The sequence below is a fragment of the Entelurus aequoreus genome, linkage group LG11, assembly GCF_033978785.1.
Source record: "Entelurus aequoreus isolate RoL-2023_Sb linkage group LG11, RoL_Eaeq_v1.1, whole genome shotgun sequence".
In the NCBI taxonomy this organism is placed as follows: Eukaryota; Metazoa; Chordata; class Actinopteri; order Syngnathiformes; family Syngnathidae; genus Entelurus; species Entelurus aequoreus.
In genome coordinates this window covers 33,927,069-33,951,060 of record NC_084741.1, presented here as the reverse complement: position 1 = coordinate 33,951,060, position 23,992 = coordinate 33,927,069, and the positions used below count along the sequence as shown (strand labels likewise).

The 23,992-nt window shown below is 41.7% G+C and overlaps 1 protein-coding gene across 2 annotated transcripts in view; it reads right to left on the bottom strand.

Moving 5' to 3' along the window:
• The window catches only part of LOC133660023 (beta-chimaerin-like), a 74,958-nt gene that overhangs the window by 40,096 nt on the left and 10,870 nt on the right, over window positions 1-23,992 (bottom strand). The window lies entirely within an intron of this gene.

Genomic DNA, 23,992 nt, shown 5'->3' with positions numbered 1-23,992 from the left:
TCAGTATTGGTATTGAATCGGCAGCATAAAGCCCATTAAACACTAATCATTTATGTTGACATAAAGGTGACATGCTGCCGACAGGCAAAACAAACCCATTGAGATAATCTATGTATTTAAATAAACTGTTTACGAAATGTTACAACATTGTCCAAATGGCCCTGCATCCTTTGATTGTTTTTAGTTCAGTACGTGGCTCTCGGAGAAAAAAGTTTGGATAGCCCTGATTTAGGGGCACATTCCTGTACTGTTTGTCAAACGTTATTAACTATTAAACCAGTAATATGCTAGTAAGTATTCTCAGGCTGTGGGAAAAGCAGAAACTTTGCATTTAATAGGCAGCAATGTACAGAAATGATTGCCCTTTATTATGGTTTAGCAAGCCCTTGTTAACAAAACAATAGAGCAGTTAGAGTAATATTACAGTTCACAACGTGTGTCATCGATCATATCAGTCTAGAGGCATTGCATTCCTTGGCGCTCCACACCCTTACGGCCGTGGTAAACAAATGAAACACACCCGAGTGCTTGAGGGGATTAACACAGTGCCAACCAGTAAGCACTTGTTTGATGATGTTACTGAGTTACAGCAAAATGTTAAAAGTGATTCACGCATCATATTAAGGTTTATCATTTCTCAATGCACCAAGTTTTTCTCCAGTGCATTGCTTTTTAGAGGCTTTTTTTTTTCTTCCGCTCAGAGCTGCAGTAGTTAGGCTGAAATACTACAATAATAGGGATGGGACTCTTACAACCACTCACGATTCGATTTGATTCCAATTGTTGGGGTGACGATTTGATTCAGAATCGATTCTCAAATCAAACCGATTCTCGCAATACTGTATATTATTTGGTATAAAAACTACAAAACCTTTTCAAAACAGGTTACAAAAGTTCCTCTTGAATGCTGATGTATGACATGCAGTATATGCGCAGCGAGTAAGCCCTGAGATGATTACCGGGAATATTTAAACCTTTAAGCAGAATGTAGAACGCCTTAGAATTAGTTTTCGTTCTGCTGGAAAAAATGAGCTCCCCTTGTTTCGTAATCCATGCACTCTCACACACATTATTTTCTCTAAAGAGTGTCATGAAGTCCTTCCCACAGAATTTATCTTATGTACAAATTCCTATGTGCGTAACAAAGAGCTGGTTACTTAGTAAGAAAGCTTGCACACATTGTTAAGTTACATGTGAGTGTGTATGTAAATGTGTCTGGTTATTACTCTGTGCATTACTGTGGTTATTAGATGAGGGTGAGCATAGGGAAGAAGATAGGCTAGTTAGACTGTTGTCTATGTGTGTGCTTGTGTTTGAATGTGTGATGTAAAGAGCAGAGAGTATGTGATGTTCATTTATTTGTATTGTGTATTTCATGATTTGGCGCTCAGGTTTCCTGCCCTTGTTAGTTTACTCTATTTAAAAAAAATATTTCAGATCATATGACTTTTTTCCAACACTCCAAAATGATATCCATCTGAGTCTTACCTGCCCAGGGACTACAGGTGGACATTAGCAAATGTTGCTCGACCTGGCTGAAGGCATCGCCTCTTGTTTTACAAGATTAGGTTTTTGTGCATTGAACCCATTCTAAATAAATCAATTCCATTCCATTCCAAGTACTAGCCTGAGGGAGCGTGGAGGAAAATGAGTGTGCTTTCTACAACCGTCAAGTTAACTTTCAGTTTCGATACTCGTCACAGCGCTGCAACCATGGTGGACAAAAGCATGAGCGACGGGTGAACATTTTAGAGAATGCCCGGTTCTCTCCCTCCAACGCTGGTAGAGCTAAAATATCTGGGACAACGCTCCCCTCCTAAAAAAAGGGGACCAATATTATATTTGGTGTAAGTCTGGGAGGCAGAGATGGCAGGCAGGTGAATGAAAAAGCCATTTTTATCACAGGAAACACAGGTAACACAAAAAAACAAAGACCTGCAGCTGCAGCCAAAGCACAAATGATCCAGCCCAATAAAAGGCATCCTGATTGGCAACCAGGGAAGTGAAGTGAATTGTGAAGTGAATTATATTTATATAGCGCTTTTCCCTAGTGACTCAAAGCGCTTTACATTGTGAAACCCAATATCTAAGTTACATATTTTTATTTTTATTTAAAAAAATAAAATGTTTTAAACCAGTGTGTGTGGCAATGAGAGCAGGTTGGTAAAGTATCTTGCCAAAGGACACAACGGCAGTGACTAGGATGGCAGAAGCGGGGATCGAACCTGGAACCCTCAAGTTGATGGCACGGCCACTCTACCAACCGAGCTATACCGCCTCAGGTGTGTTCTGATTCCCAATCATGGACAGGTGAGGGAGCCAGCGCTCAGACAAGTAGCAGAGGCAAACAGGAAATGGAGAACAAAAATAAGAGCACTGGACAGTAAATAATGCAGAAACTCAGGAAACAAATACTAGATTCCAAACTGTCATGCGAGCTTATGACATTATACTTACTATTATTGTTATAACCGCATCAAAAGAGGAAAAATAAGGTTGAAAACATACGCATCACTTAATCTGTGTTTCACATGCATCTATTTATGATACATTTGGACAGCCACAAATAGATTTTGCTATCCATTTGTCCTCGTTAATAAACGCCTTACAATGTCATACAGTAGATGGCATCATAACTCTGCTTCGCCTCACGCGCACCTGATCTGCCAGAGTATAAGAATACCTAGAAGTGTTGCAAAACTAGCAACTTTGTCTATATATTTAGCAAATATTTAAATCCTTCTAAATTGTCGTTCAAAAAAACAAACACTTTTTCTGGTTTTCGTGGAGATTTTTAGAGACACCTAACATGAAAGCATGCATTGCTCCTCTCAACGAGCAGCAGGTTGTTGCACACCAACCACAGAAAGAAGCGACATAAGAAAGTTGTATTTCTAAACATAGGCTTTTCATGAATTTTGCTCACTTTGTCTCTCCCACTATAGAAATAGTGCGCATGTGTCTAACTACGCAAATTAGACAATAACATAATTTAGCCCAGCCCACCACAGATAGATTGCACTTCTGTGGAAAACATTGCATAAGGAATTATTTTCACCAGACTGAAGAAGAGACTGACACAACTACTGTACATATCAATCAGGATATTGTTCCACCACCGTGCCTTTTGACGCCGGGCATTTCATTTCACTAGCAGTCAGAAAGATTTACTCCACTGCGGCTGGTTCAAAGAATCTGCTTTTATCTGGTTGCTTGCCAAATTCTCTCTTTTTTAATGGAGTCCTGCTAACCCACCATCCTCCGATTCTCCAACAAGGGAACACACGGCTCATATTTATGCAAGTCAACACACACACATGATGCAAATATCTGCAAAACATCAAACGGATTTTCAGAGTGAGTGCCTGATGATGTGGGAGAATGCAAGATGACATAGCTGGAGGCCTTTTTTTCCACCCTCAAAAAAGTCTCAGATACAGAACTCCTCTGGAGTTAAAGGCACTCAATAAAATATAATAATGTCAGCCCAAGTGACACAGAGCATATGTGATTAGGGTTGGGTATCGAGTATCGATTGGAACCGGGACTAACTTTCCGATTCTCCCGGGATCGTTCAAAAGTTTAAATTTCGATTCCTAGTTTCGATACCCAGTCCGCCGACCGGAAAAAAAGAATAAGTCCGCCGACCGGAAGAAGAAGCCGCTAAACACTAACGAAGAAGCGCCCACCGCCGGAAGTGTTAGCATAGCCGAGCCTATGTAGCCGAGCGAGTCAGTCAAGCATGGATAGCGGGCGTCGGCGGTCGAAGTGTGGCTTTATTTTACTAAAAAAAATGAAATATCGGCGAAATGTAACACGTGCGACAGGACTGTTTCGTGCTTAGGAGGGTGCACGTCGAACATGATGAAGCACCTCCGAGTACAAATAAATGCGTGTCCCGTCTTCGACGCGCTGCGCCGACCGTCCTCCTGTGCCTCTTCCTCTGGCTTCGACGCCCAGCCTGGCACCTCGGTGACTGCATTGCAGTCCGAATCCGGTAAGTAAAACAATATATATGCAATAAATAATGTGTTTTGCGCCAACGTCGAGGCAGCTAACAAATTAGCCCGCATATTTTTTCATAGATAATTTACAACCTGCTAGCCAGGCTCCGCGATGTGCTCAGCGTACTCCGTTCACCGTAGCGGCAATGGGGAAGATGTCGGTGCCACAGACGGAAGAGTGCCAAAGAAAGGTCACTGCACACATAGTCAAAAGACTGCATCCCTTTTCAGAGGTGGAATCTCCAACATTTAGGTTAGTTAAGCAATAACGTTAGAGCTAAGCTAATTGATACTGGGCTAAACAGTAACAGCAACATTACATGTTTGTTTATGTTTGCAGGGATATGGTGAAACCTCTCAACCCAAAATACATACCACCTTCCAGGGACTACCTGTCAAACACATTGATCCCGGCATGGTACAAGAAGAATCGGAATCGAGAATCGCCAGGAATCGGAATCGAAACAAAGAATCGGAATCGGAATCGTTCGAATTCAAACGATACCCAACCCTATATGTGATGAATGAATACTACATGACATGCATTTTATTACCTTTTAAACACCTCATTTTAGTGCTCTACCATATGAAATCAATATGGGTATACAATGTAACGTAATAGCCACGCTGCGAGCACTGCTGAAGTTATTCTAATGAGGACCTTGATGATGACATTAAGAATGATATGCTGCATGACAAAACATTGATGACAACAGCATTTTATTGTTACTTATAAACCCTTTTTTTTTTTAGTAAAAACAAAACAAAAACGACATTGGTCAACAAAAAAACTACTTTTCTTTTGGGGTTTTTTTACAGTGAAATTGGTGTGAGGATGTGCCCTTCATGGTTGTGTTTTTATTGGAACTAAAGATTTAGAATGTTTCATCCTCTGCAGCGTTACAAGAGAAGGCAGACGGGGAGAGCAACAGTAATATCGTACTGTTTGACGCAACAAAACAAAATCCAAAGTGGAATCATTGTTACATTCTTTGTGGTGTTGGCTGTTGTTGGTCTGGACCCTAGGATATAGAGACGGGAGGTGAAGTGCAAGTAAAAACCCCTTTTATGAAGGGGAACAAAACAGATACAGTGCAGCAGGGAAGTGCACAGAAAAGCTATGCAGCACGTCCCTGATTGGCAATCAGGGACAGGTGAGGGAGCCAGCAATTAGACAAGAGAAGCGCAGGGGGTGGAAAACAAAATTAAGAGCGTTTGACAGGAAATAATACATAACTAAGAAGGGAATAAGCGGTAGAAAATGGATGGATGGATGGAACTTAATAATACAATTTAAAATGTCATGTGAGATGATGACAATCATACATGAATAAACTCAATATTGGATTTTTTTTCTTGAACGATTATGTGGAAATTAACCATTCCTTAATTGCTATTCATCTTATACTACTTGTCCTGGTGAGCTGGAACCTATCACAACTGACTGTGGGTGAGAGGCCAGGTTAGTTTTGATTATACAAACACTACTATAAAGTTAGTTTTAGTTGGCTTTTGGGTGAAATTAAATAAGCATTATAACCTTTACAGGTGAACTTAATCTCACTTTCTCTAAACATTTGAATGTTTAGCTTTTTAATGTTTCACTGCATATTGCTCATCCATGAATGGAACGATAATTAAAATTGGTAGTTAAACATCTTCTAAATCATGCTGTTCACATGTTGAGATCATGAGACCAGACGACACCTAAGCAGCATTTCCCATACATCCCTTTATTGTGGTGGGCCGCGACAAATATAATTGGACCACCCTGGAAAGATTTGGCTTTTAAAATATATATATATTTTAGATTTGGCGTGTCAGCCCTCACTCAAAAACACATTATAATGGGACTGTCTTGTACGCGAATACCACAGCTGACTTGGTCGCGCATAACGCATATCTTATTCAGATAACATGAATGTTTTTTTTAAATCTCTGTTATCAATCACAGTTTTACAATCATTTTCATTAAAATTGTATTACTTATCATTTTAAATCACCGGTCTATCATTAACATCGTTAATCGTTACATTCAGAGTACTGTATATATGTTAAAAAAAAAGGTTAACTCGTGATTAATCACAAAAAAATACCACATTAATTTTGTATGAATGGAAATTAATCAAATAATTTATTTTGACCTTACATGCTCCTTTACCTTAACCGCAAATGGGGCGTGAACCCAGACGGCACATGGAATGCAAGTAAAAGAATATGTAAACTGCAACAAGGAAGTGCACATGACACGAGACTTCTTTATAGGACAATAACATAACAACAAACTAACCATGTACAGGAGACAATCAGTATGTGTCCTACCCTAAATTATTCAGATTTCCCAAATAGTTTGGCTCTAAATAAGCCTACTACAGCCCATGGAAACATCTTAATCCGATCGTGTTCGGCTTTTGAAAAGTTGGACTAACACACCTGGATTATGCGATTTGAAACCAGATCTCTCGAATTGGTGTGTGCGGCCGAAGAGGACCATTCGTATTGCGCATGTGCCAGTCTCAATGCACGGGATACAACCAGGAAGCAGATACCATTCAATAAAAACATAAGCAACATTTTTCATGAAGAGGATACTCTTTATTTGCCTAACAAATTAAAAGAACAAAACAGTTTGAAGTGTATCGATGGTAGAAAAAAGAAAGAGTTTTATTTGAGAAGGTAGCTAAGGAAATGTAAAATGTATTCATTCGGACTCATGAACAAAATACGAATGAGATTAAACAGAATGAAGCAGGTATAATAATAGTTACATTAGAGAGTGTACATAGACTCTTAGACATCACAAGTAGGTGTGAAAATACAAAAAACTATTTGAAAAATCAGACAAATTTAGTGCATAGGAACGTAGAGAATGATCCGACACTGACAGAGAGGGAAGCTATATAAAGAAGCCTAATTGGCAACCACGTTGCCAATCAAGGACAGTTGTGGGAGACAGCACTCAGTGGCAGACAGGGGAAGTGAAACTACAAATTAAGAGCATTGGACAGGAACTTATAAAGCACATTAAATAACCCGAGCCCAAAACAGCCAAAAGAGTATGACACGTGGGTTGTTCCTAGATGACATTCTGACAATAAAATTGCATTTGTGTCCAAATATTGGGGTCAAGGTCAAATTAATTAAAAATATGCAAATGAGTCATAATATGTGATTGATTATGATAGGATTCATCGGATTTAAAAAAAAAGTATTGTTTGACAGCATATACAGTCGTGGTCAAAAGTTGTGAAGAACATAATGTCATGGCTGTCTTGAGTTTCCAATAATTTCTACAACTCTTATTTTTTTGTGATAGAGTGATTGGAACACATACTGTACTTATTTGTCACAAAAAACATTTATGAAGTGTGGTTCTTTTGTGAATTTATTATAGGTCTACTGAAAATGTGACCAAATCTGCTGGGTAAAAAGTATACATTATCAATTTTGGTGATGTAGAAAAGTTACAATCAAATCAAATCAGCTTCATGGCATGGCCTCTTAACTTCATGTAAGTGATCATGATTGACGACACCTGTTGACTTCTCTGAGCCCATTTAAATAGGGCTCATGTGATGCAGTCATTAGACACGGTTACAAACGCGACAATGGGAAAGTCAAAGGAAATCAGTACAGATCTGAAAAAACGAATCGTTGACTTGAACAAGTCAGGAAAGTCATTTGGAGCCATTTCAAAGCAGTTTAAGGTCCCAAGAGCAACTGTGCAGACAACTGTTCGTAAGTATAAAGTGCATGGCACAGTTTTGTCCCTGCCACGATCAGGAAGAAAACGCAAGCTATCACCTGCTGCTGAGAGAAAATTGGTCAGGATGATCAAGAGTCAACCGAGAACCACCAAAAAATAGTTATGCAATGAATTGGAAGCTGCTGGAACACAGGTGTCAGTGTCCACAGTCAAGCGTGTTTTGCATCGCCGTGGACTGAGAGGCTACGATGCAAGAAGGAAGCCCTTTCTCCAGAAGCGACACCATAGGGCTCATCTAAAGTTTGCTGCTGATCACATGGACAAAGATAAGACCTTCTGGAGGAAAGTCCTGCGGTCAGATGACACAAAAATTTAGCTTTTTGGCCACAATACCCAGCAATATGTTTGGAGGAGAAAAGGTGAGGCCTTTAATCCCAGGAACACCAAACCTACCGTCAAGCATGGTGGTGGTAGTATTATGCTCTGGGCCTGTTTTGCTGCCAATGGAATTGGTGCTTTACAGAGAGTAAATGGGACAATAAAAGAGGAGGATTACCTACAAATTCTTCAGGACAACCTAAAATCATCAGCCCGGAGGTTGGATCTTGGGCACAGTTGGGTGTTCCAACAGGACAATGACCGCAAAAACACGTCGAAAGTGATAAAGGAATGGCTAAATCAGGATAGAATTAAGGTTTTAGAATGGCCTTCCCAAAGTCCTGACTTAAACCCCATTGAGAACACGTGGACAATGCCGAAAAAACAAGTCCATGTCAGAAAACCAACACATTTAGCTGAACTGCACCAATTTTGTCAAGAGGAGTGGTCAAAGAGTCAACCCGAAGCTGGCCAGAAGCTTGTGGATAGATAGATAGTACTTTATTGATTCCTTCAGGAGAGTTCCCTCAGGAAAATTAAGATGGCTACCAAAAGCGCCTTATTGCAGTGAAACTTGCCAAGGGACAAGTAACCAAATATTAACATTGCTGTATGTATACTTTTGACACAGCAGATTTGGTCACATTTTCAGTAGACCCATAATAAATTCATAAAAGAACCAAACTTCATGAATGTTTTTTGTGACAAACAAGTATGTGCTCCAATCACTCTATCAAAAAAAAAAAAAAAGAGTTGTAGAAATTATTGGTAACTCAAGACTCAAAACTCACTATAAATACATATATATATATATATATATATATATATATATATATATATATATATATATATATATATATATATATATATATATATATATATATATATATATATATATATATATATATATATATATATATATATATATATATATATATATATATATGTGTATATATATATACGGTACATATCTTTCCTTGGCTTTGGACTTTACTCAATAGCTGCATGGCATAAATTCATTATTGCCGCATTAACGAGACACTTAACGCTGACATGTGACAAAAACCTTAGCATTCTTGGACATTAACATTTAAAATGGATTCATTATGTTTGTTATATAAACCGTGTTCAGTAATGTTGTTCATTTTTCTGATTTGTGATATGTAAGCTGTGTCATAGGTCATGTGACCTTTACCAAGCAGGACAGGATTAACTCACAAGCCAAGGACGGAAAAAACAAGGGTATTGTTACTGCCCTGTCTGTGTGTGTGTGTGTGTGTGTGTGTGTGTGTGTGTGTGTGTGTGTGTGTGTGTGCGTGTATATGTGTGTGTGTGTGTGCGTGTCTGTGTGTGTGAGCAGTAGGGAGACCATCTGTGCACGATAACCCCGGTCCAAAACAAGTGATGCACTGCTTGCCTTGATGCAGACTAGCAAGTGTACAAGGTGCTTCATTGTGACGCCCATATTTAGATACTGTGAAACATGTAGCTAAATCAAATCTAATTCCTCTAATCCAGCTTTACACATTTCACGCTGGAAAGGAGAAGAAACGTAAGTAGCGGAAAGACTTTGAGAGGAGTATTTTGCAGAAACAAGTGCAGAGTGGTATGGAATGGAGAACCTCAGATGTCATTCTCTCTTTAACTCTCAGGGTATAGCAGGGGCTTTTTTGTCTTTTGAGGTAACTTGTTTGCTGTATTTCTGGCCATAACTTTGGTTGTGTTAATCTGAAGGGTTTTTTCATGTTTAATTCTAATATCATCATTTCAAATACTTTTTATTTTCAATAATACACTGGGAATTTTTTTTTTAAGCCCAGTAAAATAGCTAAAGGACGAAATATATTTAGGGAGTTGAATGTATAAAAACTAGGGCTGTCAAATGGTAAATGGGTTATACTTTTCTACCTTCAAGGTACTCAAAGCGCTTTGACACTATTTCCACATTCACCCATTCATACACACATTCACACACTGATGGCGGGAGCTGCCATGCAAGGCCCTAACTACGACTCATCAGGAGCAAGGGTGAAGTGTCTTGCTCAAAGACACAATGGGCGTGACTAGCTTGGTAGAAGATGGGGATCGAACCAGGAACCCTCAGGTTGCTGCCACTCTCCCAACTGCGCCACACCGTCCCCTAACGTCAAAATTAACTAGTTAACCCATGTGATTAATCACAAAAAATTGTCCCATTAAATATCTACACACTTAGATTAATCATGCAATTTATTTTGACTGTACAAGCTTTTTTACCGTTACCGCTATACGGTCAGTGACCAGATCAATGCATAAGTCAAAAATGAATGTGGAAAGGCCATGTGTTTCATGGCCTTTTCTTTCAACAACACTCAGTCAATGTTTGGGAACTGAGGAGACCAATTTTTGAAGCTTGTCAGGTGGAATTCTTTCCCATTGTTGCTTGATGTACAGCTTAAGTTGTTCAACAGTCCGGGGTCTCCTTTGTGGTATTTTAGGCTTCATATTGCGCCACACATTTTCAATGGGAGACAGGTCCGGACTACAGGCAGGCCAGTCTAGTACCCACACTCTTTTACTATGAAGCCACGCTGTTGTAACACGTGGCTTGACATTGTCTTGCTGAAATAAGCAGGGGGGTCTTTGATAACGTTGCTTGGATGGCAACATATGTTGCTCCAAACCCTGTATGTACCTTTCAGCATTAATGGTGCCTTCACAGATGTGTAAGTTACCCATGCCTTGGGCACTAATATACCCCCATACCATCAAAGATGCTGTTTTTATAACTTTGCGCCTATAACAATCCGGATGGTTCTTTTTCTCTTGGTCCGGAGGACACGACGTCCACAGTTTCCAAAATCAATTTGAAATGTGGACTCGTCAGACCACAGAACACTTTTCCACTTTGCATCAGTCCATCTTAGATGAGCTCGGGCCCAGTGAATCCGGCAGCGTTTCTGGGTGTTGTTGATAAATGGCTTTTTCTTTGCATAGTAAAGTATTAACTTGCACGAACAGATGTAGCGACAAACTGTAGTTACTGACAGTGGTTTTCTGAAGTGTTCCTGAGCCCATGTGGTGATATCCTTTACACACTGATGTCGCTTTTTTGATACAGTACCGCCTGAGGGATCCAAGGTCCGTAATATCATCGCTTATGTGCAGTGATTTCTCCAGATTCTCTGAACATTTTGATGATATTACAGACCGTGGATGGTGAAATCCCTAAATTCCTTGCAATAGCTCGTTGAGAAATGTGGTTCTTAAACTGTTCGACAATTTGCTCATGCATTTGTTCACAAAGTGGTGACCTTCGCCCCATCCTTGTTTGTGAATGACTGAGCATTTCATGGAAGCTGGTTTGGTACCCAATCATGGCACCCACCTGTTCCCAATTAGCCTGTTCACCTGTGGGATGTTCCAAATAGGGGTTTGATGAGCATTCCTCAACTTTCTCAGTCTTTTTTGCCATTTGTGCCAGCTTTTTTGAAACATGTTGCAGGCATCAAATTCCAAATGAGCTAATATTTGACAAAAATAAAGTTTTCCAGTTTGAACGTTAAGTATCTTGTCTTTGCAGTCCATTCAATTGAACATAGGTCGAAAAAGATTTGCAAATCATTGTATTATGTTTTTATTTACGATTTACACAAAGTGCCAACTTCACTGGTTTAGGAGTTTGTAATTCTGATGCATTGTTATATTGGTTGTAGTGTCCAATTCCAAACATAGCAGTGTAAGTGTAGCATCATAGGCACAAAACAGTCCCCATTGACTATCATTTTAATTAAAATGTTTAACATACTGTACTTACGGTCTTTACCATAGTACCCTAGCCTTTTAACATTTACTGTATCGATGATAACTAGTTTTAAGCAAATATTTCAAAATGAAAAAATGTAGGGATGGGCAACTTGGTCTAAAATGTATATGGTGATTATATATATATATATATATATATATATATATATATATATATATATATATATATATATATATATATATATATATATATATATATATATATATATATATATATATATATATATATATATATATATATATATATATATAAAAATATATATATATATACAGTATAGTGATATATAACAATATATATCACAATATATTATTTTGTACATAAATGATGATAGAATAATTTCAAAACGAGTTACAAGGGCTCCTAATTTGGCATCTGACGTATGCAGTAACTTATTGGATCATTTCAGGTTGTATTATTTTCTCAAAACTATTATTAATATCCTTGTTAATTTAAAAGTTAAAGTTAAAGTACCAATGATTGTCACACACACACTAGGTGTGGCGAAATTATTCTCTGCATTTGACCTATCACCTTTGATCACTCCCTGGGAGGTGAGGGGAGCACTGAGCAGCAGCGGTGGCTGCGCCCGGGAATCATTTTTGGCGATTTAACCCCCAATTCCAACCCTTGATGCTGAGTGCCAAGCAGGAAGGTAATGGGTCCCATTTTTATAGTCTTTGGTATGACTTGGTATGACTTGTCATATCTGGTTATTTTCTGTTCTAACATGGTTCTATCTACACTTCTGTTGAAATGTAATAAACACTTATTCTTCTGTTGTTTGGATACTTCACAACAGTTTTGGGCGATACTACAAACTTAGGTACCGATCCCATACCAAGTAGTTACACGGGCAGTATTGGGCATACCAATGCTGACACTGATACTTAAAATCTTCAAGATAGTTAAGTGATACCATTTTTTAGCATAATTATATTCTAACAAAAACACAGGATGGAGGTGTAACAATATCAATTACTTTTTTAAAAATTATTTCCTAAAATATGCTCTGATTTAAATCCTATGGTTTTTGCCCTTCAAGCTATCCTGTCTCCAGAGACTAACAGTATTTCCTGCGCTTGTAATCAGTAACAAAAACAACAAAAGATTATTTGCTAGTAAAAAATATTGATCTAATCATTGTAGTATTGACCATATACTAATACTATACTTGGTATAATAACTGTCAAAATTTGTATTGATCCGCCCATCACTGTTTACTACATTCATTCAGGCTTTCGCTTAGCGTACCCTCCTTTGGTGTGTAGTGTAGCATGTTTAGCTAGTCCTTGTCCTCCAGGGATAATATTTGTAAGAAACATAGTTTACTGCCGTCATGGAGGCGAGGGATACTGAATACTGTAAAAAGTGGCTTTGCACTGTTGAGGGACGTTAGCCGCCAGCAAAGACTCTACATTGCATTTGAGGATGAGTTTGTTTGCTTGTCGCTGTTAAATTTGCAGGACATAGCTAGAATGTGTCATCAACATGCATTATCACAATATACTGATAGTATTAAAAGCTCCATTGTTAGCTACATTTATATCATTTTTATATTGTATATAATCTATATTGTGCAATTAAATTCATAGGGTTAATGCAGCTGGGATAGGCTCCAGTCCACCCGTGACCCCGACAGGGACAAGCGGTAGAAAATGGATGGATGGATAAAAAACATGACATGTTTGCTATTTTTATTTAACACTGAGGTTTATTGAGAGATTTTAGCAAAAAAAAGTACACAAATATTTTACACACTCTTAACTCCCTGAGCACTTTTTTCGTCCTTTCGCTACTCTATCGCTATTAAATTCAATAAATATTTGGTCATACTTTCTTTACGCCATCCCATAGTGTATCCTATTAGGCGTACTGTATGCAGTAGTTGCAGCCTACTGTAGATATTCATTTGATCAAAACATGAATTTGTATCACACTGTATTGTTCACCTAGATAACATGCATCACTTTCTATGCTCTCACAACATGACAGCAAGGTAGAGTGAGCACAGGCGGCAGCCAAAAAGCATTTCCTTTGCAGCCAGAACAGACGGCGTCGATTTGGGCCACAAACAGGATTCATTTTGCCTCGTGGAAGAGATTATTCAAATGTTGAGTCTGGCTGCCAAAAAAAGCCCTGCTTGAAAATAATCATACTCTTGTGACAAGCACTCTATCCCTGGCGGTGGTGCAACGAGTGTAACCTCTGATAATTATGCTGAGAGCACACAGAAGTAATGACAGACCAAGTTTCCTCTTAAAGCCAGCATGCAAGTAGCGGTCAAATAGAAAATATAAGCCACTGTCCTCGGAGCTAATGCTTTGTGAAATATGTGGTTTTACCTTGGCGAGCAGTGAGCGACCATCACTACCACAGGGCAGCAGCACCTCAGGAAACGTGACTCTCCTGTGAGGCGTGTTTGGGATGCATGTGGCTTTTTTTTTTACCCCCAAATATGCCCATTTTTGCCTCATTGGAGCAAAATTCTAAATATTTAAGGCACAAAACAATCTCTCTTGCTCTGATACAAATGCATTCCTCTACCATGTGACTGTACTTTTGCCCTAAGGAAACAAGAGCAGGCTGCTTAATTGGCATGGAAAGGCACACACACACACACACACACACACACACACACACACACACACACACACACACACAAACACACACAAACACACACACACACACACGACACAATATTAGGCATACCTGCACAATCTACAACAAGAGTCTGTTTCACGTAAAATATGCTGAGCTCAGTTTTTTTTAGTAACACTCTCATACAATAGTATAGTATTAGCTTAAAAATGCAATTATGTTTGTGGTTTGCTATGATACATGATATAATAGTGATTAGTACCTAGGAAAAGGTACCTTTCACCTTTGAGCCAATATGGTACCAATTCCCAGTACCCGTGAATCAAATAAACAGTACAGATTTTCGGTACTTTTGCGTGTGCTATAAAATGTTAATTGTTTCATTATAAGATCTATTTTTCATGTAACATCTAAAAATAAGCTGATTATGATAAATGTGCTGTCCAGTTGTTATATCTTGATTCCTTACAATTTTGAGTGTCATTTGCAAGTGCTATATAGTAGACTTTGCATGTAATTGCAATTCCAAGACGTGAGATGGCAGTAGTGTACAGTACAGTATTTTGCCTAGTTAGGAAGTAGTCTTTGCCATTAAAGGTGCCATATGTAATAATTCCATGTCAAGTCATCATTAAATAGCCCTGATATGTCAAAAGGCATTAATAAATTATGTTATTTTCGAATACCTTTATAACTGATTACGGTAATTCAGCCGGGATATGCTCATTTCAAAATTAGATTTACAGGCCCGAAATCTAGTTATTGTTTTCATTTCCCCGCTCTCCACCGTTTGACCACTTAGAATGTCCGTGAGTGTGTCACATCCAGGTTTCCAGTTACGCACCACCCTCTACATCGAGAAACTGCCACTGGTAAAGTTACTAAACATATCAGACCTTAGTCAATCTAAAAGGCGTTGTTACGATTCTCAACTTATTCATGACAAAGCCAGGAACAAAACGAGGATTTGTATCGGGATGCCTTTGAAAGATGGAGACGATTAAGGCAGAGAAGGTTTTTTTCATCTGACGCCAAACTTGCTAATTTCCTCCTTGATAGGTAAGTAAGGCATTTACGTTTTCTTTATACTTGTAATACATGGAAATGGACATTTCGTATGTAAACTATATTGTCCAATACAGTCTATGATCTTGTCTAACAAATCTAGTATGTTCGAGCAACGAATGCTTTGTGTGATGCTCAGCTTCTAGTGTAATTCTTAGTTAGCATGCTAGCCCGGTCAATGACACATCGACATATGGGCTAACGGGGGAAATATATGCCTGTTAGCCTGTATGTCGATGTGTCATCCAACTGACAGGGCAAAATATATTTTCGACAAATAAAACCAATGTGGAAATGGGTAGTGTCAGTGCCTATTTTGTTCTCCGTATGCTGTTTTGCTGAGAAAATGCGTTCCAACATTAGTACGGCTAATTGCGGTTTCTGGTACTGTATGTGCATCAGGCACAATATCATGCATTACATATAATGATGTTCTACTTTGTGCATTGACATGGTAATAGGCTATATGATTTATGCGTAACATGGTTTTTGTATAACGTGGGTTGGCTCATAGAATTGCACTCTGCACTGAAAGATGGTGAAGTGCGTACATGGAAGAGAATGCAGTGCGTCAGGTTGGATGCAACATGGCGTTATGCTGAACGAAATGTGGCTGTGATTTTACTGTTGGCCTTGGCTCGCCATCAAAGTAGGCCTATGCAATATATAATACATTATTATATATAATTATTTCGATGGTGGTCTGTGCGTTCAAACTAGACATTTTAGCAGAGTAATGCCAACAATCTGTCCCGACTCCCGACAAAAATATTGCTGTGTAACTTTACAAATACATTCGGCTAATCGACATCAGTAAAATGTGGCTTAGTATTACTTAGTAAACCATCTTGCAAGAAGCATAAACAAGAGAAACCTGCAGCGTAGGACTCGTCAATTGCCATTGGAAGTTCCTTGGAGTAGGATTCGGATTTGGCTGCGTATCTGGCAACCTCAGTCATGGAGAGTGGGAGAAGACTACAGAATTTTGGCTGTGATTGCAGTACCATTTCTGGCCACATTATTACATATGGCACCTTTAAGTTAAAATGTCCCAGTCTTTTCTTTTGTTGTGCCCTACAAAGTGTGTAGTGTAGTAATTATTGCACTTATTACAAACTTGCTGCTTAATTGTAACATGCATCTTTAAAATCAGACAGCATCTTAACTGTTGTTTTCATTACCAAATTAGGTAAACAAGGTGTTGAAATTGCCATGTAAAATTATGTAAAATATGTATATAGCAAATCCAATGTAAATTAGCATCAAGCTAATGCATTTTGGAAAAGTTAAGAGCCTTACTGTACGTTCGAGCATTATTATCAAGCATACTTGCTTTGTTGGCATTGAAAATTACATTATCTGCAGCTTGGCTGAGTGCCGCTTGAATACTTGTTTCCTCGCCAAGTGTTTGTGCTGAAGTTTAATCTGCAACCAGACCTGATGTCACAAGCTACAAAGGGATCGAAATATGGCACTGTTTGATTTTACCTAAATCATTACCCGGTAGTACCGACGGAATTTAGTCGGCACCTAAAAAAAGTACAGAATTCTGTACCCAATTCTGTATTACATATTTTGGGTGCATTGTTTAGCTAAAATATCAAAGATGCAGAATAAATAATGTAAATGCAATTAATCCGTTCCAGGCAAACAAAATTATTAACACAAATAAATGACATTAACATCACTTCTACCTTTAATGATGACTCTCTGAAAAGAGAGCCACACCAACTGCCACTTTTAGTACTTTGTTTTTTACTCAAATTCAATCGTGTTCCTTATCAAAGTACTGGCAACTTTCATTGGTCCCATGGTGGGTTACTGTGCAGCCATACTCAATTAACCCACAAAACTGTCACCAATATAATGATACACAAATGCCATGGTATACAAAAATCAGGGCAAATTTTGGGGAACATTTTTGTTGAAAACTAAATCCTGCAAAAAGTAGGGTGTGCGTATTATAAGGCTGCAATAAATGCTTATTTTAATAGCTGACTAGTCAATGATTATTTTTTTCGATTAGTCGAATAGTCAAATGATTATTGCTTATTGAGATTGACATTGAGTCCAGAACTTGATTTTAACTCATTTTTTAACCCTGTTATAGTAAATTCAGTTGAAAGAAAAGGAACATATACTGAGAAAGAGATGATTTTACTTTTTTTCTTCTTTTTTTTTTACAAACAGTGAAAAACAAATCAACAGACTTAAAGTGCAAGATGTAGACATGACATTCAGTGCAAAAAGTATTTTTTTATCCAATACTGTTAGGGTTATTCAGCTGCAAATATTTACATAAAAGTGTAAACATGAACATTCCTGGCAGTCCATCATTAAAATTGTATTAAACGATTTGTGTAAAATAACAAATATTGGATGGTAATTTTCTATAATCGATGTTATTTTGTACATACAGCACCCTGCTCTCAGTTACGGTTGTGTGATATAAATTTGGCCTATAATAGAGCTTTTAATACTATCGTTATATCGTGATAATGTTGATGACACAGTCTAACTGTGAGCCCCAAATTTGACAGCGACAAGCGAACAAATGGGTCTTCACTAGCGAGCGAGCAGTTAACGGTTAGCAATCCTATGGTTTTTACAAGTAACATTATCACTGGAGGACGAGGGATAGCTAAACATGTGTCACTACACACCGAAGGAGTATACAATAAGCGATGCTAACTGTTAAGGTGGAGCTCTTGAATGTACACACAAGGTGGGTGGAACAACACAAATAACGACAGTAATGATACCAAGTATAATAGTTGTATATGGTTGATACTACAATGATGAGACCAATATTTGTATTTAATATTACAAATCTTTGGTCAAATCAGAGCTAATGGTAGAAAATAATTTTAATATCTAATTGATATTGTTACATCACCATCCTGTGTTTTTGTCCGATTATAATTGTGATTTATAATCTAATCATTCAATGAGCATTAGTATCATCTATACTGCCCCTGTAACTACTTGTTATTGGATCAATACCCAAATGTTGTAGTATCCCCTAAAACTAATGTAAAGTATCAAACAACAGAAGAATACTTGTGTATTACATTTGAACAGAAACGTAGATAGAAGTATGTTATAACAAAAATTAACCAGATATTAACAGTAAAGGGCAGCACGGTGCCTCATAATACGAAGGTCCTGGGTTCGATCCTGGGCTCGGGATCTTCCTGTGTGGAGTTTGCATGTTCTCACCGTGACTGCATGGGTACTCCGGCTTCCTCCCACCTCCAAAGACATGCACCTGGGGATAGGTTGATTGGCAACACTAAATTGGCCCTAGTGAATGTGAGTGTAAATGTTTTCTGTCTATCTGTGTTGGCCCTGTAAAGTGGGGTGGGCGTATTGTTGAAAAATAAAAGTATTTGAAATTATTATATTAGACTTGTCCAAGGTGTACACCGCCTTCCGCCCGAATGCAGCTGAGATAGGCTCCAGCACCCGCCGCGACTCCAAAAGGGACAAGCGGTAGAAAATGGATGGATGGATGGATGGATATTAGACTTGTCCAGGGTGTACCCCGCCTTCCGCCCGAATGCAGCTGAGATAGGCTCCAGCACCCACCGTGACCCCGAAAAAGGAACAAGCGGTAGAATGGGATTAACAGTAAATTAACAAGAAGATTAATAAATACTTGCCAACCTTGAGACCACCGAATTCGGGAGATTGGGGGGTGGGGGGGGCGTAGTTTGGTTATATGGGGTTTATATTGTAGCCCGGAAGAGTTGGGGCTGCAAGGGATTCTGGGTATTTGTTCTGTTGTGTTTATGTTGTGTTATGATGCGGATGTTCTCCCGAAATGTGTTTGTCATTCTTGTTTGGTGTGGGTTCACAGTGTGGCGTATATTTGTAACAGTGTTAGTTGTTTATACGGACACCCTCAGTGTGACCTGTATGGTTGTTGATCAAGTATGTCTTGCAGTCACTTACGTGTGTCTGCAGAAGCTGCATACAACATGTGATTAGGCCGGCACGCTGTTTGTATTGTGAAAAAGAGGACGCTAAAGGCAGTGCCATCACGGCACGCCCTTAATATTGTTGTCTGGGTGAAAATCGGGAGTAATTCGGGAGAATGATTGCCCCGGGAGATTTTCGGGAGGGGCACTGAAATTCAGGAGTCTCCCGGTAAAATCGCGATGGTTGGCAAGTATGGATTAATAATAAATTTAAGAAAAATATACAACCAGAAATGACGCAATATGTTACCGCATACGCTTGCAGCCAAATTAGGAGCCTTTGTAACCCGTTTTGTAATAATTTTATTGACATGTTCGTCCTTTGTTTTCGAAGATGACCAGGTGACTTCACGTTGATTTGTGTGTGCGAAGATGGCTGATGAGGCCAATCCTTGCGCGGAATGACCGGCTGCAGTGAGGGCAGGTTATGGCTGGGGGGTGGCTGGCAGCGAGGGAGGAACTGTCTCTGGTCTTGCGGAGCTGTCGCTTCTGTTGGGCTTCATGGATGCGTTTTTCCTCGAAGTCTGCTACACCATGCCAGACTGCAGAACGACAGTTTGAACGGTGTTGGGCATCGGCTTCCCATGTCTCTGGGTCCAGACCACAGCCCTTGAGACTGGCCTTTAGGGTGTCCTTAAAGCGTTTCCGCTGTCCGCCGCGTGAGCGCTTTCCATGGTGCAGTTCACCGTACAGGAGCATTTTTGGGAGGCGTTCTGTCACGGCCTGGGCGCATTGGAATGCGCCCTCATCCTTGCGCACTGCAAGCACCTCGGGACACGCCCACGGCCACGGCGCACATCCAGGGACGCGCTGTGCGCGTCTCCGCCCTGCAGCTTCCGCCAGCTGCAATCAATTACTGGCAATTGGCACACCTGCCTGTAATGAAGAAGCTGCCTACATAAGCCTGGACAATTTGGCATGCCGGCGCCGGAATATAATCTCCTGTTGGTGATCAGTAAGCTATGATCTGATGCTTGACGCAACTCTCGTTTGATGCTCTATCTGACCTCTCTGTGCTTTCCCTGCGTTGATTGTCGTGTCCTCCCTCATCCCCACAGTTCCCTGTGTGCATCCCCGAGTCAAGCTGTGCGTCTTGTGCTCCCGGATCTTCCCTGCTTCCCCCGCGCTTCCTGGTTCTCGACTCCTCGCTCGCCCCCGGACTACGACGACTCGCTCCTGCCTCTCGACCACGCTTCCGCCCTTGGACATCCCTGCCTGCCTTGCCCCTTGTTTGACAGCACCGCTCCTCCCAACACGCACCTCCAACATTTACGGTAAAACGTTCCAGATAAATACTACACATAGTCTTACACCATACACACTCTTGGATTTTGTCACACTCCATTTCCTTTTGGTTAATATTATTATTGTCTTATTATTATATATATAATTTATATATAATAAATCTTTGTATGTACTGTCCCCTGGTGTCTGAGCCGTCACCTCCCCTTAGTGATACATAACAGTATATTCCGGCCAATTGATTAGGGACCTGACGGCACAGTTCCTTAGCCCCTCCCCCAGTGACTTCAGCCCCTCCCCCAGTGACTTTTTTTTCTTTTCTTTCTCTCCATTTTTTTTTTTTCTTGCTGCCCCTCTCAGGATGTCTTTTTCTTTTACCTCCACCCAGGACAATTTTTCTAGCCCTCCTCAACACTCCTTCAAGGGACTGTTTAACTCCAATATGGGGATGGAGGAATTTACCCGCCGCCTGGCCACCCACCTCCCACCCTTAGTGACTGTTCCTCAGTCAGCTGGAAGCGTCTGGCATCCGCGTTCAGAGGGGGGGGGGTTAGTACTGGTGGCTGTGCTGATGTGGTGCTGCATCCAGCCAGGCTACCCCCTACCAGACCAATACCATCACTCTTCCATTTTAGCACTGGTGGCTGTGCTGATGTGGTAGCACAGCTGCACCCAGACATTCTACCCCCTGCCAGAGAAATACCACCTGTTTTCTGCTTTTCCCAGCCGCAGCCACCAGTCCCCTGGCTAGCATCCGAGTTAGCACTCGTCCCTGAGCTAGCGTCCGAGCTAGCACCTGTCCCCGAGCTAGCGTCCGAACTGGCACCTGACCCCGAGCTAGCGTCCGAGCTAGCATCTGACCCCAAGCTAGTGTCCGAGCTAGCACCTGACCCCGAGCTAGCTTCCGAGCTAGCACCTGACCCCGAGCTAGCGTCCGAGCTAGCACCTGACCCCGAGCTAGCGTCCGAGCTAGCACCTGACCCCGAGCTAGCGTCCGAGCTAGCACCTGTCCCCGAACTAGCCTCCGAGCTAGCACCTGTCCCCGAACTAGCCTCCGAGCTAGCACCAGATTCCAGGCTGACTCCTGCGTCTCCGCCAGCTTCCAGGCTGGCCTCGACCTCTGCCCCTCGGCCTGCAGCGTCGACCTCAGTACCTCGGCCTGATCCTCAGCCGTCCTCGTCTCCGGCGCCGACAACGCCTGCTGCATCCATGCCTGCATTGCAGATGACGTCTTCCTCGACTGCCCCGCCGATGACGTCTGCCGCTTCCATGTCACCGATGACATCTGCCGCTTCCTCGCCGCCGATGTCTGTCGCTTCCACGCTGCCGATGACGTCATCCTCTTTGCCTCCGATGTCACCTCCTCGTCTCCGGCGAGACGCATCATGGCACCACTTGCGTCCGCCTTCCCGACTGCCAAGAGGGTGGCCGTTCCTTGGTCGTCCGCCTCAGCGGCGTTCTTCTCGCCGCCGCCACCAGACTCGTCCCCGGTGGATTCGGGGACACTTGGGCCGGCGACCCACCTCCAATTCGCTCATCCGCCCTCCCTTGACTTTTGTTTCCGTGTTTCTGTTGGTTCCAGCTATAGGACATCTGGGAGCTGTCCATAAGGAGGGGGATACTGTCACGGCCTGGGCGCATTGGAATGCGCCCTCATCCTTGCGCACTGCAAGCACCTCGGGACACGCCCACGGCCACGGCGCACATCCAGGGACGCGCTGTGCGCGTCTCCGCCCTGCAGCTTCCGCCAGCTGCAATCAATTACTGGCAATTGGCACACCTGCCTGTAATGAAGAAGCTGCCTACATAAGCCTGGACAATTTGGCATGCCGGCGCCGGAATATAATCTCCTGTTGGTGTTCAGTAAGCTGTAGGTCCTACTGCATTGAGAGCAGCAGTGTAGATGGTGTCTCTGAACGCAGCCCAGTCCTCCTCGAGATTCCCTGAGGGTTTCAGGTCCTGCAGTTTGCTGGTGAGCTCTTCAGTCAGGGATTGCGTGACAGAGGCATTGGTGAGCCTGGAAACGTTCAAGCGCTTCGGAAATTTGGAACCTTGAGGCCTTCTGGGAGGATGGATCTTGATGTTCAGCTTAGACACAAGGAGCCTATGGTCAGTCCAGCACTCTGCACCGCACACCACCTTTGTAACCCTGACATCCTGTCTGTCCCTTTGCCTCATGATGACATAGTCCAGTAGGTGCCAGTGTCTTGAGCGGGGATGTATCCATAAGGTCCTGTTGCGCTTTGGGAGGCTGAAAACTGAGTTGGTGATCAAGAGCTCATGTGCCGCACAGGTCTCCAGCAGAAGGATGCCATTGCTGTTACAGCTACCCAAGCCATGTTTGCCGAGGACTCCTTCCCATGAATTGTGATCAGTGCCGACCCTGGCATTGAAGTCACCGAGGATGATGAGCTTGTCTGCCCTGGGCACTGCCGCGATGGTAGCGTTCAGGTCTTCATAGAACCTCTCCTTCACATCGTCTGTGTTCGTCATCGTGGGGGCATAGGCACTGATGAGTGTGGCAGAGTGTTTTCCTGGAAGAGGCAGGCGCAGCGTCATCAGGCGGTCACTGACACCTTTGGGAAGTGCAGCCAGCTTACTGACCAAGTTGGATTTAATGGCAAAGCAAACTCCTGCCTCACGCCGCTCTGCTTCAGTGCGGCCTATCCAGAAGAACGTATAGCCAGCACCAGTCTCTGTCAACTGTCCCTCTCCAGCTAGACGTGTCTCGCTGAGAGCAGCGATCTGGATGCCGTACCGGTCCAGCTCTCTGGCGATCAGGGCAGTTCTCCTCTCAGGTCTTGATAGGTCACCAGCCCTATCAAGAAGTGTGCGCACATTCCATGCACCAAGGGTGATCGGTGTCACCTTTTTCTTTTTTCCCTGTTTCTTACCGCTGGTAATGGGACTCCTGCCAGCTGCGGCTAGCTGGCCAGGAAGAGGTGAGGCAGGCAATTTTTGGGGCACCTTTTCTAGCCCGTTCCTCATGCCAGGAGGTAGGCAGTGCATTCCTAAAGAGGGCTGCCTAGTCGCTCGGGGGGCTGCCGAAGTCCAGTGCTGCCTCAGTCATTGGACAGCGACCCTATGGCCCGAGCCGCCTGCGTGCAAGTTTGTGACTATGGCTTCCAGTGAAGTCCACACCTGCCACTTGGCCACGTGCCCGACGCCGCAGGACTTGGGTGAGGGTGGGGGAGATTGCGGGGGTTGTGCGTGT